This window comes from Podarcis pityusensis (genome assembly GCF_964106645.2).
Source record: "Podarcis pityusensis genome assembly, chromosome: 1".
NCBI lineage: Eukaryota > Metazoa > Chordata > Lepidosauria > Squamata > Lacertidae > Podarcis > Podarcis pityusensis.
Window position 1 is genome coordinate 108,673,796 of NC_138028.1, and position 15,687 is coordinate 108,689,482.

At 44.5% G+C, this 15,687-nt stretch overlaps 1 long non-coding RNA gene across 2 annotated transcripts; it reads left to right on the forward strand.

Moving 5' to 3' along the window:
• The first annotated feature begins 709 nt into the window (after positions 1–709).
• Positions 710–5,726, forward strand: LOC308474811. 2 transcript variants are annotated; one of them, XR_013984976.1, is made up of 4 exons: positions 2,319–2,367; positions 2,602–2,740; positions 4,701–4,777; positions 5,284–5,726. It is a non-coding gene; the product is annotated as an uncharacterized lncRNA (long non-coding RNA). The 2 variants fall into 2 exon arrangements; XR_013984975.1 differs by lacking the exons at positions 4,701–4,777; positions 5,284–5,726 and adding an exon at positions 710–1,766 and having other exon boundaries at positions 2,321–2,367; positions 2,602–2,720.
• The last annotated feature ends 9,961 nt before the right edge of the window (positions 5,727–15,687 follow it).

The window sequence follows — 15,687 nt, forward strand, 5'->3', positions numbered from 1 at the left end:
GCAGGTGACTCGTGCGCAAAAGCACTACGAGGCTTTATCTTGTATGTCCTTACGATGAAGTAAGCGACCTTTGTTCCACTTTGTCAATAAGCCCAGAGGAAGCGGCTTTTATAAAATGCGCCTCCTACTTCCAGGTCTGAAGCGCTTGTCGGAATCCAGCTTCACTCTTGCTCAAACACTCCGGCTCTCCAAATTGCAGGCCACACGCTGGAAGAGGAGGTGGTGGTGAGGTGGCTGCCTGCTTTGTTAGTGACGCTGGCATTGCGGGTAGCATTAAAGAGGAAAAGCAGGAGCCTTTGGGGTTCTGATTTGTTGTTGTTAACAAAAATCCAAACTAACAAGATGCACTTATTTAGTTCAACAGATGTTCAGACTCAGATCATACGTGTTTGTGGTAGTATATGGTAGCCTGTTGCAGCAAATGTGCCTAACGTGTTGCCATTTGCTGTTTGGCCAGTAATACCCAAATGAAATTCATACCTTGAGGGAGGCACACAAGAGAGAATAGTTCTAGTTACAGGTAGGTAGCCGTGTTGGTCTGCCGTAATCGAAACAAAATAAAAAATAAAAAAATTCCTTCCAGTAGCACCTTAGAGACCAACTAAGTTTGTTATTGGTATGAGCTTTTGTGTACATGCACACGAAAGCTCATACCAATAACAAACTTAGTTAGTCTCTAAAGTGCTACTGGAAGGAATTTTTATTATTTTTTATTTTGTTTCAAGAGAGAATAGGTTCACCTTTAAGAATGAGTACATGATTGTTATATAACAAATGTTTATCTTTGTTAATGAGTAAAACAATTGCTACAATGAATGGTTGCACAGCATCGTGAAATCCATTTTTGTCTGAGACTTGGTGTTTTTCGTTGTTTTCTTGTTACTGTTTTTAAAATGAAAGGAGTGCGACTTCGAAGGCGGGCGCAGTCAGTTTTCCTGCTCCTCCTTTTTCTTAGCTATAGACCTGAATCCAAAGCAAATTGCCCTTAACTGGCTTTTCTCCGAATAAGAGCTCTGTGCTCTGGGCAGAGAAGAGTGCTTAAAAATAAATAAACGGGGGGCGGTGGCGGCAGTTTATTTCAAGGAGTTGGGCGGATTCAGATCAGGAAGGACCAGCAAATAAGAACGGGGAGAGGAGGGCAAAGAAAGAGAGTTGCCCGCTTTTTGCGAGTGCTCCAAAATGTCTGGCTAGGCGGAATCTTCCCAAGGCAAATAATATGGGGTTGAGGGAGATGTCTTTTCGCTGCGGCAGGATAAAGAGACGCAGACCTGATATTTCCCTCGTCTTGAAATGTTGCTCTCCTAAACTTCCGGGGGAGGATGGCAGCTGTCTTGCGAAATATGCATCACAGTGCAAGCTGTAGGGCAACAATTGGAAAGGGTCCTTGGCCTCCTGCTACACACAGGCCTAGAGTGTGTTGTGCTGATCCACCTGGCCTGTCCTTTTCCCCGGGCAACTGTCCTTTCCTCACCCCAGTTCAGCTGGAGGTAGTTGGATTTTTGTCGTTGTTGTTGCTCAGCTGGGTTGTAGATCACAGGAACCTTTGAATTAGAAGGTACCCCAGATTCCCTATACACCTAACATCGGTTAAACCAGTGCTTCTCCAACTATCAGACGTGGTGGCAATTTCCCACACCCCTGTGTGCCAGGGCCGCTAATGTATTTGGTCCCTGAAGCGTCCCAGCCACCCGGAGCTGTGGTGGAATCGCCAGTGACAGTAGGTGAAAGTTCATAAAGCGGTACTGATCCGCAGACCAGCATTTCGAGTAAGCATTGCGCCAAACTATATCTTAACCTTAGACATCCAGCTGCTCTCTCAAGGACAGAATTTGTGCCCTTGTGCATTGCCGACTTTGCACAGGCCAGAAAGGGTCTATTCTTTGCCTTAAGAAGAATTTCAGGACCTGGGACAGCGCAGTGCCAGACGCAATGGGCAATACAGCAATACGCAAAACAGCTTAGCGAAATTAGTGCACCGCTCCGCCAGTCTCTTTAGACCAGTAACCCGTTTCACTGTGTTTTAGAAGCAATTCCACCCCTTCCTTTTCGTTTCGAAGCCAGAGAAGTATCCTGCCAAGTTCCCGCAGATCCTGGAGGCTTCACGGCAATTTCTATCTTGGAAGGGACGATTCTTAACTTTCTGGTCTGTTACTAGGCGGATAGAAAGGGCTGAAGTGTTGGGTCACGGGATATCCAGGGCCTCACTGGGCACGTGGTCAGCATAATAACGCCAGGGCCCACTGCATGGGCGAGCTTACCTTGCCCCTGATGCGGTCCTCAACTTTGTAGGTTTTCTTACTTTCCCTCTTTTCCGCCCTAGGACAATGTAAAGCTCCCATATGCGCTTGAAGGTTGGAGATACTGTAGGTAGGTGGAACTGGCATGGGCAAGAATTAAACAACATAAACGCAGGGGGGTGGCGATCTTCCCAGCAATAAAGGTCCTACCAACTTTTTTATACAGTATATAAAAAAATCAAGTGGTTACAATAATAAGCTTTGTAAATCTGTGGAACATCCCTATGTCAGAAAAGAATTATTTTGAATATGTAATCAGTCCACTGGCGTATAGCCCTCTCATATCCAATCTCTTGTTAAACAGAACCTAAATCGGGGTTTCTGCCTTTTCAAAACAAAAACTCACCCCGGGTTCAAGCAGCGTTTCCGCTTTCAGCAAAAGAGCAAGACTGTTTACGGGGAATGGCTGAAAGAGACACCAGCATACTAGAAAGAATGGCTGGGTAAGTAAATTACGCCTAATGAGTTGGCAGCAGCTGCTGGGCCAGGAGAGTTTATAGACTTCTGTTTAGATTGTCGATTTGTGTGTGACCTTAACTGTACAGGTGTACAAAACTGTACATTGGCAATTGTCAAGTGTTTGGATTATTTTTATTTTCCACTATTTTTTATGCACATCTGTTATTTCCTGATAACAACTGCGTCTGCAATCCTATACACACCTCGGAATGAGTCCAAATGAACTCAGTCGGACTTATTTCTCGGTAGTGGCTTAGAGGATTGTAGTGCGGGGCGGCGATCCTATGCACATTAACCTGAAAGCCTCCAACCCCAAATAGATTTTAATGGCACTTCCTCCCTAGTAAATGTGCAGGGGCTTGCAACTCGAGTATGAGCAGTTTTCAAATTTACTTATTCCTGCACTTAGTCCATTCATATCCCGAATGCTCAGCCCCAATGAGTATTAAAATATATAGACGTGGCTATGCCTGCTTGGTGAATGCAAAGCCGGTGATGTGTCCGGGATTTCCGAGGCAAGAAACAGATCCCTTGGATTTTGCCTAAAACTGCCTGAACAGAACTCAATCCGGGCTCAGTTTGATTTATTGTCCAACTGTTCCGGGGTAGGGGGTGCGTGGGTGGGGTGATGTTCAACCCCCCCTCCAACAGGACTAAAATAAACTAAAGCAGAAACACCGCCTGAAACTGACAAGGCCCCCTCGCAAAACAAACAGCTGCAAGTAGTGACGGGCTGCCTGGAGATCTCATTTCACGTGAATAATGCTCTTACAAGTCTAAGGCTCACACACACACACACCGGCCTTTGTGCGTCTTGGAGAAGAACCCGCATATTTTTGGAAGGCTTTTTGAATCACCGATGAAAAAGGCGAAGTGATGCTCTTGAATGTCGGCGTCTTGGGTGGGAGAGGAGGAGGGGCAGGAGGCTAAGTTGACACATCATTGACATCTACCGGTGAAGGGGCGGTGACTGCTGGTAGCAAGGAGCCTGGTGTGGGGGAGAGAAAGATATATTTGGCACTGTTTAAAGCAGCCCTTTTTGTCCCCTGCCCCTGCCACCCCTTCCGTCAGCCTTGCCACGGATTATGCGCTTCCTACCCAGCCCTGTTCTCTCGATCCTTCTGATGCGATTCCTCACAGAATCTGTAAATCAGATGCGAAGTTATCTAGGGAAGAAGAACGAGGGTGACCTTTGAGTCGTGCTCCTGTTATCGATACGGGCCTCTTTCTTTGCATTTAAAATGGGAGCCCCGAGAGGCTCATTTCCTGCGCCTTTAACAGCAAAGCATATAGACAAAAGACATTGGCCGTATTTTTTGGGGTGTGTGGGGGAGAGTGATGTAGTTAAGAGAGAGAAAGAAGGAAGGAAGGAAGGAAGGAAGGAAGGAAGGAAGGAAGAGAAGGTTGAAGGTATACCGTTTAGCATTACTCTATTGGCTTGTGGTCCACTGGGCTACTCAAATGACACAGCCTGAGCTGCAGCGAGCAGGGTCCGTACCACAGGCAACGATGCCTAGTATGTTTGCTTATACACTTACTTAAAGAATTTGCTTCCCACCCCTTCCCAAGAAGGCTCGCAGAGATTTACAGACCTTAAGGCCCACAATCTAAAGCAACATAACACAGAAGGAAAAAGGTTCGGGAGAGAGGAGGAGGAGGCAAGAAAGCTCAAGCCCCAGTTAAGTTAGAAGAAATTCAGATATTATCATGACACCTCCAGCTCTCTGAAATTAGGAGAGTCTTAGCTCTGGAGGAAGTTGAATAGATGCTTTTCTAGCTTGGCGTCGGAAATAGGTCTTCTCTCGTTCCTAATAATTCTCATTTCTATTAATTAATTAATAATAATTAATTAACAATTACCTGCACCCCAGTCCTATGGACATTTGCTCGGGAATAGGCCCCGCGGTGTAAGGCCTTTGAACACCCCTATCCACCCTTTTTCAGGGTCCTCCTTATCACATCTCCACTCAACTCCTGGTGCAGGATTATTGACATGAAGGCGATTTATAGCTCGAGCCGAGGTAGGTTTCCTCGAAAGTAAGGCCAGTTGCATTTCGTAGGGCCTACCCGCAAGTGATTGCTGCTATGCTTGCAGCCTTAATTTCCAGGAAAAGGGGATTTAGAGGAGCACATTGTGGGATCACCGGGATATTCACCGGGATATTCCCACCTCTCAGGGTAAAATTGTCACGGAATAATTCGCACCCTCAAAATAGGGCTAGTGGGGCAATGCTATGCTTAGGAATAAGTCCCATTAAATTAGGGGGGGGGGGGACTCCGTAAATAGACTCAGGAGCTGGCCACAGCTACAGCAGCACATGGCCTGGATTAAAGAAGAACGTAAAGTACGCGGTAGGAACCGTTGAGCAAAGGGACAGGACTTCTGCCAGTCGCCCCTTCCGCATAATCAGCGCGCTGGACGAAATGTTAGGCTTGTCTGTCTGGCGAGTCTGTCCCGCGAGTCGCTGATTGGCATTTCTGAAAGCATACGCCACGCTTCGTCGTTTCACGCTGTGCAAAATTTTAGGCTGATCGCAGAACGAGCATTTCTCGGAGCAGCAAAACTCTTCAATGACTGGAGAAGTCTAAGAGCAGGTTCGCATGTGCGTCACTCCGAGACGGGAGCATCAAATTACGACTTGCACGTGTGAACGCGCCATCACTGATTAAACTGCTGCAAATTCAATTTTTATATTTTCTCACTCCTAACACAATCCTAGTAAAGGCAGGTCTCAGTTCCGCTGTCCACCGATCAAGTGCTGAATAGCCTGGTTCTAATAATTAGCATGCTATAAAATGCAATTATATACGTACTTACTCAGAAGCAAGTCCACTGAGTTCTAGGGCCTTTACTCCCAGGTAAACGAGTACAGTATTGCAGCCACAGACCCCAGTCTCCAGTGACCCATATACACGCTACTTCAGTTATAGGAAGTGGTTAAAAATATATATATTCTTAGTGTATGTTTTTCAATCCAGGAAAGTTTAAAATGTGAATAACAAAGATATTAGAGACTAACTTGAACTCCATCTCCTGGGAGCCCAAGCCAGCCCAGAAGATTGGTTCGGTAGCACTCAACTGATGACTGCCTCCTTTTGTTTGTTGACCTACAAATGTGGCAGGGACAGAAATGGCTCTGACCATCACTCCACAGGCTGCCATGAAGAAATATACTTCAGATTCTGCAATGACCAAGTCAACTTGGCTGTGGGGCCCCTCACTGTTTGATAAGGAGAAAGAAAGAGATACCATTACAGAAGGGGAGGAGAAGCTCTTCCAACTAGAGGCCCACATTCCCTTCTGGGGGCCACCTGTCAGTGGTGGGCAGTCCCAGAGGCAAAAATGGGTGAAGCAACAAAGGTAGAATTTTGCCTTTGTTCAGTAGGCTAGTTTCTACACAGACTCACACACTCTCTATCCTCGCATCAGTCAAGCAAGAGGCATAATCAGACTTCAAGGACACATTCCAGCCAGGCAAAAGCATTTCTGGTGTGAAACAGAATCAGTGAGCAGTGTGGTCAGGGGAGAATCCCAAGGGCCAGATAGAGATCACTAAGTAGAGAGGCTCCCAGGTGTAGTTCTCCACCTCTAGGTTACAGGATACGAGCTAATATAGGAGACAACTCTTAGGAGCTGATGTCCCTTTGCACCCCCAATAAAATATTTGAGCCCCCCCCCCAGTTGACAGGCATTGTCATTCAAATGGTGTGTGTGCGTGCCACATTTTGTGATTGATTATGTGGGGCAGGGCTTACTTGCTCCCCCCAATATTTTATTCAAGTTGGTACCCCTGGGGGCTAAAGCGAAATGTATGTATTTGGGGTGAGAAACAGGGTTCAAACTTTGCTGAATATCCAGCATAGTCAAAAGGTTAATTTCAGATACAGTGAAATCTCGGGTTACATATGCTTCAGGTTACATACGCTTCAGGTTACACACTCCGCTAACCTAGAAATAGTGCTTCAGGTTAAGAACTTTGCTTCAGGATAAGAACAGAAATCAGGCTCCGGCGGCGTGGCAGCAGCAGGAGGCCCTATTAGCTAAAGTGGTGCTTCAGATTAAGAACAGTTTCAGGTTAAGTACGGACCTCCAGAACGAATTAAGTACTTAACCCGAGGTACCACTGTACTCTAGATGAAGACAACCCCCATATTAGCAAAACACACAGGATGTGGGAGACAGGCCTATTTTAGTGTGTGTGATGCATTTCCAGAAATCTTTGAAAAAACTGACAGGAGGAGTGCTTTCTATCAAAGTCAGGTGGATCCCAGCCCTGTGGAAAATACTGTATGGGTGTGCTGAATTTACATTGTTTTGCATCCAAGTAATTACACCACACACACACACAATGTCCAATACACTACAGACATATTATCCAATGGTTATGTAATCTGGACCTATATTGTTATTATACCCATTTTGCAGATGGGTAGGCTGAGCCCAAGAGAATTTGGGCTTGCCTAAGGCCATCTAATGAGTTCATGGCTGAGGTGAGATTTGAACCGTTATATTCCATCTCATAGCTTATATTAACAAATACACTTCACCAACTTTGGGCTTCAGTTTTCTCTTCTCATTAACACTCATGGCGGAAGGTGCTGTGTTCTTAATGTTAATGTTTTAATTTAATTTCTTGGGAGCAATTTGCTATTAATTACATGTGTGTAAGTAACATTGAATTCACTTGGATTTATGCCTGAGTAACTGCAATCTGAATTTCAGCCTTAAATGGTTATTGCCATTTACAGTACTTTCGATGCAGTGATGATAAGGAGGCTGTATGGTAACAATTAAAGCAGATCTTAGCTATCCTTTTTCATGTTAATCACATGAGATTTCAATGCTTTTTTCTTTTAAAAAAGCTCATTAATAAAGACAAATAGCTGTTTTGTCAGGTCTTCCTCTGTCCCGTGTCTTATGGTACTCTGCATCTGAAGAATAAGGTGGAACAGACATTAAAGTAAGTCACACATCTTTAAGGTCTGTGATCAGCAGTGTGAGCTATGGGGCAGGAAGTCCCTGAATTCTGCCATAGATTCTTCAACCGAGACCTCACTAGGACTAAGAGACCTCAGGCAGGTACAGTCCCAATACAACCCTTACTGGCACTTCTGGTATTTGCTTGAAATCCTATGAAATCGAACTATTTGCTACTCTAATAACACATGCAAGGCATATAGGACTTTCAGCCATAGAGATATAGAGACAGGAGCTCAGAATGTAATGGCAAATGGTAGCTCTCAGTTTAATACAGTACTGCTCATTCAGGTTGGGTGGGACTGCAGTGCTTTAAAATTTGAGTGGGTGTCCTTAGACAAACCTTATATTTGGCCCCCTGCTTCTACAATGTGGGGATGACAGTACCGAGTTCCCATAAGAATGACTTAGATAATGTATGCACATTGCTGCACACACTCTATTTGCTTCAGTGCAAGACAGTTGTTCCCCAGGACCACCCCTTTGTTGGGTGATAACACCTAGGCCTGGTGCCTCCCCCCAACGCAGCGTCCCCCAGGATTCATCACTCCGGTCTCCCATCACGCTGATGCGGCCCATATCCCATATCACCTCCAGGCTTGACCACTGTAATTTGCTCTATGCTTGGCTGCCCTTGAAGCTGTCCCAGAAACTCCAGCGGGTGCAGAATGCTGCAGCGAGGCTCCTCACGGGGTCTCTGCCATGGGAGCATATTCACCCAGTGCTTTTCCAGCTGCACTGGCTCCCGGTGGAGTACAGGGTCAGATTTAAGGTGCTGGTTTTGACCTTTAAAGCCCTTCACGGCCTAGGACCCTCGTACCTATGGGACTGCCTCTCCTGGTATGCCCCACGGAGGACCTTAAGGTTCATAAATAGCAACACTCTAGAGGTCCCAGGCCCTAAGGAAGTTAGATTAGCCTCAACCAGAGCCAGGGCTTTTTCAACACTGGCTCCAGCCTGGTGGAACGCTCTGTTTCATGAGACCAGGGCCCTGCAGGTTCTGATTTCTTTCCGCAGGGCCTGTAAGACAGAGTTGTTCTGCCTGGCCTTTGGCTTGGAGTCAATTTGACCCCCCCCCCCTTTCTTTTTCCTTTCTCCTCCTGTGATAAGGCTGCATTTTAATTGTTTTAATGTTTTAATGTTGTATTTTAATCTTGTTTTTAAGTTGTATTCATTCAACTCATTTTTATTATTGGTTGTTAGCTGCCCTGAGCCCGGCCTTGGCTGGGGAGGGCGGGGTATAAATAATTTTATTTTATTTTATTATTATTATTATTATTATCCAGGAACATGAGCACACGACAGGCAGAGTTCAAAGCAGAAGCTCAGCCTTGAGGAGTAACATCTGAGCCTAATTTATTGCAAATGAAATCAAACGTAACAGAACAAAGAAAACATGGTTCCTCTCTCTGTCTTTCTTCCTCAGAGAGAGGCTGCAAAAGCAAAAGCTATACAGAGCGGAAACAGCGTATCTCAATTTCCTCTCACAAGACTCCAGCAATCAGTGCTGGAATGTAAACAGACATGTGACATGTAACAATCCCACACATCTGTCTGCAGCACGGGAGGAATGGAATTCCCAACACCCTTATCTTGCCCTCACTCCTGATCCGTACAACTAGTCCTCTGTAATGGGCCCAGAGACTTGTAGCCAGTAGGAGAAAGGTGGCGGCAGCAGCACATGACTCAAGTCGCTTCCAAATCATTGTTATATAGCCTATGGAGAAGTGGAGGGCGGTCCATTAGGACTTCCCTCTGCCAGTCCTACCTGTCTGCCTTCATACAACCAGTCCAGAAGGGGGACACTGGCTGTCTGCTTCCTCCTTTTCAAGTCTCAAAGATGCCCTTGTGGAACTAAGCAGGGAGAAGGAAGATGGGGACAAAACTAGAATTATCTGGCTCTGCCTGTCTTTGGCATTGGCTCTGCCTTTCACCAGTCACAATGGGCACCAGCCGGCGCTGCTATGGAGAATAAGGCTATTGATGGTTAATAGCCACAGGGGCTAAGCTCCACCTCCACCTTGGGATGCAGTCTGCTTCTGAACACCAGTTGCTGGGAGCTACAGGTGTCAAGAATGCCCTTGTGCTTGGAAGCTGCTTGGGCGCTTCCCATAGGTATCTGGTTAGAACAGGATGCTGGACTAGACGGGCCTTTGGTCCGATCCAGCTGGGCATTTCTTATGTTTGTAGGCCACCAACAGAGGAGCTTTGATGTCAGGGACGGGCATTGATAATGAAGAGTGGTGGGAGAAGCCTGCCCAAGAATCCCCCAGGGATGATACAGAGGAAGGAGACTTAGACCCAGGACAGTGGTGGTGGGACACTGAGGAATAGTCTGTGGAAGGGACAAGCTAGGAGGTGATAGAAGCAGGAGGTTTGAGTGGACACTGGGAGTCTGAAGTAGAAAGCTATTCCAGGACAGGACTGTATGCCAAGGGTCACATTGTGAGTGCAGACACTGACAGAGGTGTTGTGGGGATGATTAGGGAGGCAGGAGAGGATATATTATTTAATGATATCCTTCCTAACTTGGGCTAGCAAGTTCCATATCCCCCCTTTTAAATTACACAGTGGTTAGCTTGTTGCTGGCTTGTTTGAGTCTCACTACTTAAGATTCCTGGCAAGATCCCTTTTCTATCCCTCCTAAAAGAATAGACACAACTATTTGATTAAAGTTAACATAAAACTAGTTTACTTACAATCATCCAGTTCACAATAAGATCCCTGAAGGCAGGCTTAGGTTACATAACTATATATCTACATGAACTGTCCCATAAGGGAATTAGTCCCAAGTGACTGCGACTGAGCAGTCACGTCTCCTAACACACAGGAACGCAAAATGGAGAACAAGAAGAGCAGAACATGGAGGCCATGTGCTCCTCTGTCCAAGAACAGGCCACACCCACATTAAGTCACATGCAAAGGAAGTTTGTACCAGCTCAGGAGGAACTAGCAAGTTTTCTCCTGAGTGATACAAAGCATTCCCCAGCATGTGTATTGTAGGAATGTTGTGTTTGACTGCAATCCCACAGGTGTTACTTCATTTGCCCAGCAGCAGGACAGCCTCTCTTCAGCTAGCTCTCCTCCTCCACTAACACCCACATCATGAAGAGCCTTGCACGTCAGAATTCACGGCTTCTTGGGAGGAGTCCAGAGAGAGAGGGCCAGAGAGGGAAGGAGGGGCCAGACGTCAGTCCCAGCAACATCTTCAACTAGGGCAGATTAGCCTAGATGAACTCTGTTGTGTTTTATTTACTATTGTGAATAAAGCTGATTGTACTTCATGTCTTGAGTCCTCTTACTGACCTGAGGATGAATCTGTATTCCTGACAGCCCCTTGAAACTTGGCTAGGCTTTTCCTTCCAGTGGGGCACACAGCCTGACCCAGAAGTATGGAAAACTGTCTGGGGCTCTAGACAAGGAGGCACCTTGTGAAAAAGTGAGAACACAGCTGAGGGTCCCCTTGTGATACACATGCCATTTAAAAGTGCCCTGGTCCACCAAGGTCTGAAGTGTGAAGGGCTTTACCTGGCATCATTATCATCAGTTTGTTGTATCTTTGCCATCATGACTACAAGAGGTTGGGCAAAGTTGCGATGAGTGACCACCCTAACTCTCTATGAAGCAAGCATACAGTCCTGTTGCTTAGAATTCAGTGATTTCTATGAGCACAGTGACCAGAATAGTGGTGTGGATGGCTACACATATGCCCGGGTAATTTTAATAGAAAGTTTCAGAGCCTCATTCCAGTGACTCAGTGCGCAGGAGGAAGCTGCCTAAGACAGCTCAGCATCAGTGGTGGGAGTCTCTGTGCCAAAAGGCTAAGGGCACCACATGCTTGGGAAGGTCTCCTAAGAAAGCCTACTTTCCACAGCTGTCTCCCTCAGGCTTGCAGAACCCATGGCTCTGGAGAGGACTCCAGCTTCCATCAGACCCAGCCAGTCAAGGGTAATAGGAGTTGTTGTCCAGTAACACCTGCAGGGTCAAGATTCCCAATCCTTGGTTTGCCTTACCTGGATGCTTCTTGGTTTGTCTCTGCTCTGATTTTGATGATATATCCCATGCCTCATCTTGCATAGTCTTAGGAAGCCTTCTGCTGCCATAACAGCTGCATCTTCCCAAGGCTCAAGGACAAATACAACTGGCATTTATGCTGCAACTCAACTCCAGTCCACGACAGTCATTAAGCTTGTTTACCTTGTTTACACATTAGACTGAAGGTTGGCATGAACTGTCTCTGCACAGGTACAAGTGTCTGCATGGAAGAGTCTACATGTGTCAGAATTTTCAGGCTGTACGCTCTTTGAATCTTACATTTGAGTAACTGTATGAAGGTGCAGCCCAGTGGTTTGTGTACACAGATCCATAGACTGTACACTCTTTGGAACAACAACAACAACCATTTATATCCTGAACATAGTGTGTGAACATCCCTATCATCATAGCTGCACTGGTGAGGGATGACTGTTGTGGTCCTGATGTTACATTACACAGTTAAGGAAGGGGACAGGGCAATTGGCAGCTTCGTTACAATCAAATGAGGCATGGTCTTGTTTTTCCCCATATGGAGGGAAGGGCAAGCAAAAACTACCTCAGAGTCTGCTCCAGCTGGACTAACCACCCAACTTCCCTGCTCCGGGGATTGTGGGAAGGAAGCTTGTGACTTTTTATATTTTTATATTATATATTGTCGTGTTTATTTGTTTGTTTGAAGTCAGTTTATTGCTTCTTCTCAGTTACCTTGGAAATATTTCTATCTTGAAAGGTGAGATATAAATAAGTGTAATAAACACATAAAGTAAGACTGTAAGGGTTGAAGAGTGAAGGTTTTGATTTGCTGAATGAACAGAGAGCTATTATTATTACTGATTAAATTTATTAGTTATTTCTTACCAGGCTCTCTAAGTGACATACATTTAAAAACATAAACATACTGTAAATACAACTGCATCTGAATTTCTCATTCTCAGGTACTAAAGCATTTTGGGCTAATATTGTCCATCTACCTTCCTGAACTGGCAAATGATACACAAGCCATCTCACATTTTTCACCTTCCTCTGATGTTGCAAGATGTGCATTATCACAGTCTGAACGTGTGGTCCTTATTCCACAAAACGGATTCCTTGCTGAACATAATGGAAGCTCCTTCTTTCATAACCCAACAGCCCCAATAATATCGATCCAATCCACAAATCTAGTTGCATTCCTTAGTTTTTACACGGTGAGGCTTGGAACTGCAATATAAGCAGAAAAGTGTTAAGTTGCTAAGAATTATTTTTAAAGCTTCAACTCCCCCCCTTTTTTTAAATTAAGGAAATCATTCTTCATATTTACTTTAAAATGCTAATAAACTATTAAATGAACAAGTAACACAATATGCAACAATTTTTGCACCATCCCTCTAGTGCCTAAAAATTGCAGGATAAAGTTGGTGTATACTTGATAACAATTTACATGTTTATTTTACCATCTGGTAAATGTGTAAATGATATTTTGGGAAGCACATTTCAAATTCACTTTAACAACTTCTCCTCGACAATATGTATCCTATCTTATGTATCGACTGGTAGATTATTATTTTTTAGGGGGGTTATACATAAGGGAAAAAAATATCTATCTAGAAACATGAACTCAGTAGGAGATGGGGGTGTGCAGGGAAGACTGATATGGAAAGATTAATTTATCTGTTGTTTTTTTAGTGTGTGGTTAAGCCTCATTTAAAATGGATGGAATTTCTGTGGTGTTGCAAGTATTCTAACCATTCAATCAGTTTGCCTGTCTTAGAGCATTTCTGTGTGTCATGGTTCAGAGATGATCATATCAAGTTTCCTATGGACACCAAGGGGGGACTTCTAGGTACCAACAAAGCGGCAGGCAGCGTCATGTGTGATGTTCTGCAGCTCTATCACATTCTTTCCGAGGGGTTTGAATTTGCCGTCCAATGTGTCTAAATATGGGAGGCTCATTATTGGATGTGTTACAGCAAACCTCAAGCGGATTTCCTTGCATTATGTACTTCAACAGCATTTTGACCCTTTATCTGTCTGACTCCCTTCCACCCCCACACCCTGCTTCCATTCCAGTTTACTGGTCTCACGAGAGTAGATCACAAGCAGTTTTCATGATTGTTACAAAGGAGGGGTCTGACTTAAAAAAAACAACCCAAACCCAAACCTTATTTACCCTTTCCTAACTGGCAACAATCTCCTTTGGTAAAATGCAACCTGTCCTCTAAGGAAAGCTGCGCAGAGTACACCTCCACAGTAATTGCCATCTGGCTGATTTGCAAATTAAGTTTGGGAACACATTTCCAATGTAGGCTTTAAACTAATGCAGCTTTACATTATACCAGCCCTTCCTAACCTGCTGTATGCAGGCAGCCGTGATGCTTTTCTTTCAAGCCTGGAAGTCCTGGTTAACAAAGGACATCCCATTTGCACGGTGATGGTGTAGTGTAGCATCTCAAGGAGCTTCCAGACTGCCACTCTTTTTGGATGTGATTCAATCACACGCTAGAAAATCCAGGATGTGCAATTACTGTTCATTGAGGGGTCTTGCACAGCAAACCTGCTCCACCAAAATATTAAACTGTTTGCAGTAATGAAAGTGATGGGGAAAATGCACTAGAAAGTGTGAGCTGCATGCACTAGAAATTATGGGAGAGCTAGGGTGGGGTAGTGGTTAAGAATGCTGGACTAGCACCGGGGAGACTAGGGTTCAAATCCCCACTGAGCCATGAAGCCTACTGGGTGATTTTGAGCCTGTTACTGTATCTCAGCCTAACCTACCCCACAGGGTTGTTGTGAGGAAAAAAGGAGAGGGGGAAAAGCATGTACACTGCCTTGAATTCCTTTGAGAAAAGTATAATCATCATCATAATGATAACAACACATTTGCTCAATGCAGCATCATGTAATCTCCCACCAACAAATCAGGATGAATGAACAATAAGCAGGTTGTCTCAAAGTATCCTCAGTGAATCTAGAGTTAACCCATCAAATTTTGTTCCTATCACTTTCATCCAGCGCTTCATGTGCACCACAAAGCACACATGGATCTCTTCTCTGCTTAGGCTTTCCCAGTCACTTAAGATGGACAGGAAGAGCATCACTTTCTAGATAAATAATAGCTTAAACTTTTATCCCCAAACAGTATAATACTAAGCATACATACCTATGATCTACCCACTTGTATAAAAGTTATTATGGAGAGATGGTGATATACCTTTTATGCCAGAAGAGTATGCCTAGGTTTCCATTTTTGCCGCTGTGATTAATTCTACTATCCCATAGCGGGACTATTCCAATTAATGGAGAACACCCCATTAGCAAGATTCATCTATCAAATAATTAGTATCCGATGTTTCCTGATCAATTGCTTTCCTATTTGAATTAATGGGAGGCCACCCCTCTAAACATGTTCCCTGTGCTGGTTCAGGTTTCGCTGAAATGACCCTTTCCTTCCTCATGTGATCGCCCACTGGAGTGCATGTAGACTTGCAACCTGATCAAAATTTCATGAAGTTGTACCTCTCCCTCCTTATGCTGGTCTATGACCATAATAAAGTGTTGATTGGTTGATTTTATGAAGATGACTGTATCAACTGATCAACTTCTATGGCTTTTGTGCTTCACATATTCATGGTGGTCATTACCACAAATCATAGTGGTCATGAATATATGTTCCTCCCTCTGGAGATGCAACTTCAAAGGACAATTGAGAATCTGAATTGAGACTCATAAGGAGAATGAAGAAAAATCTCAAGTGAACCAATAATTACTTGGATGAAGCAATGGTTTATCAAAAGCAGCCTGCAAGCTCCTTGCTAATCAGATAATCCAACAACATAATCAATGGATTGTGCTTCAAACTTACAACTCATTATTTGTAAAATAACTACCAGAATTTAAGGCCAATAGGTTTCAGAGCAGTGAAGCTCATACCATAATTTT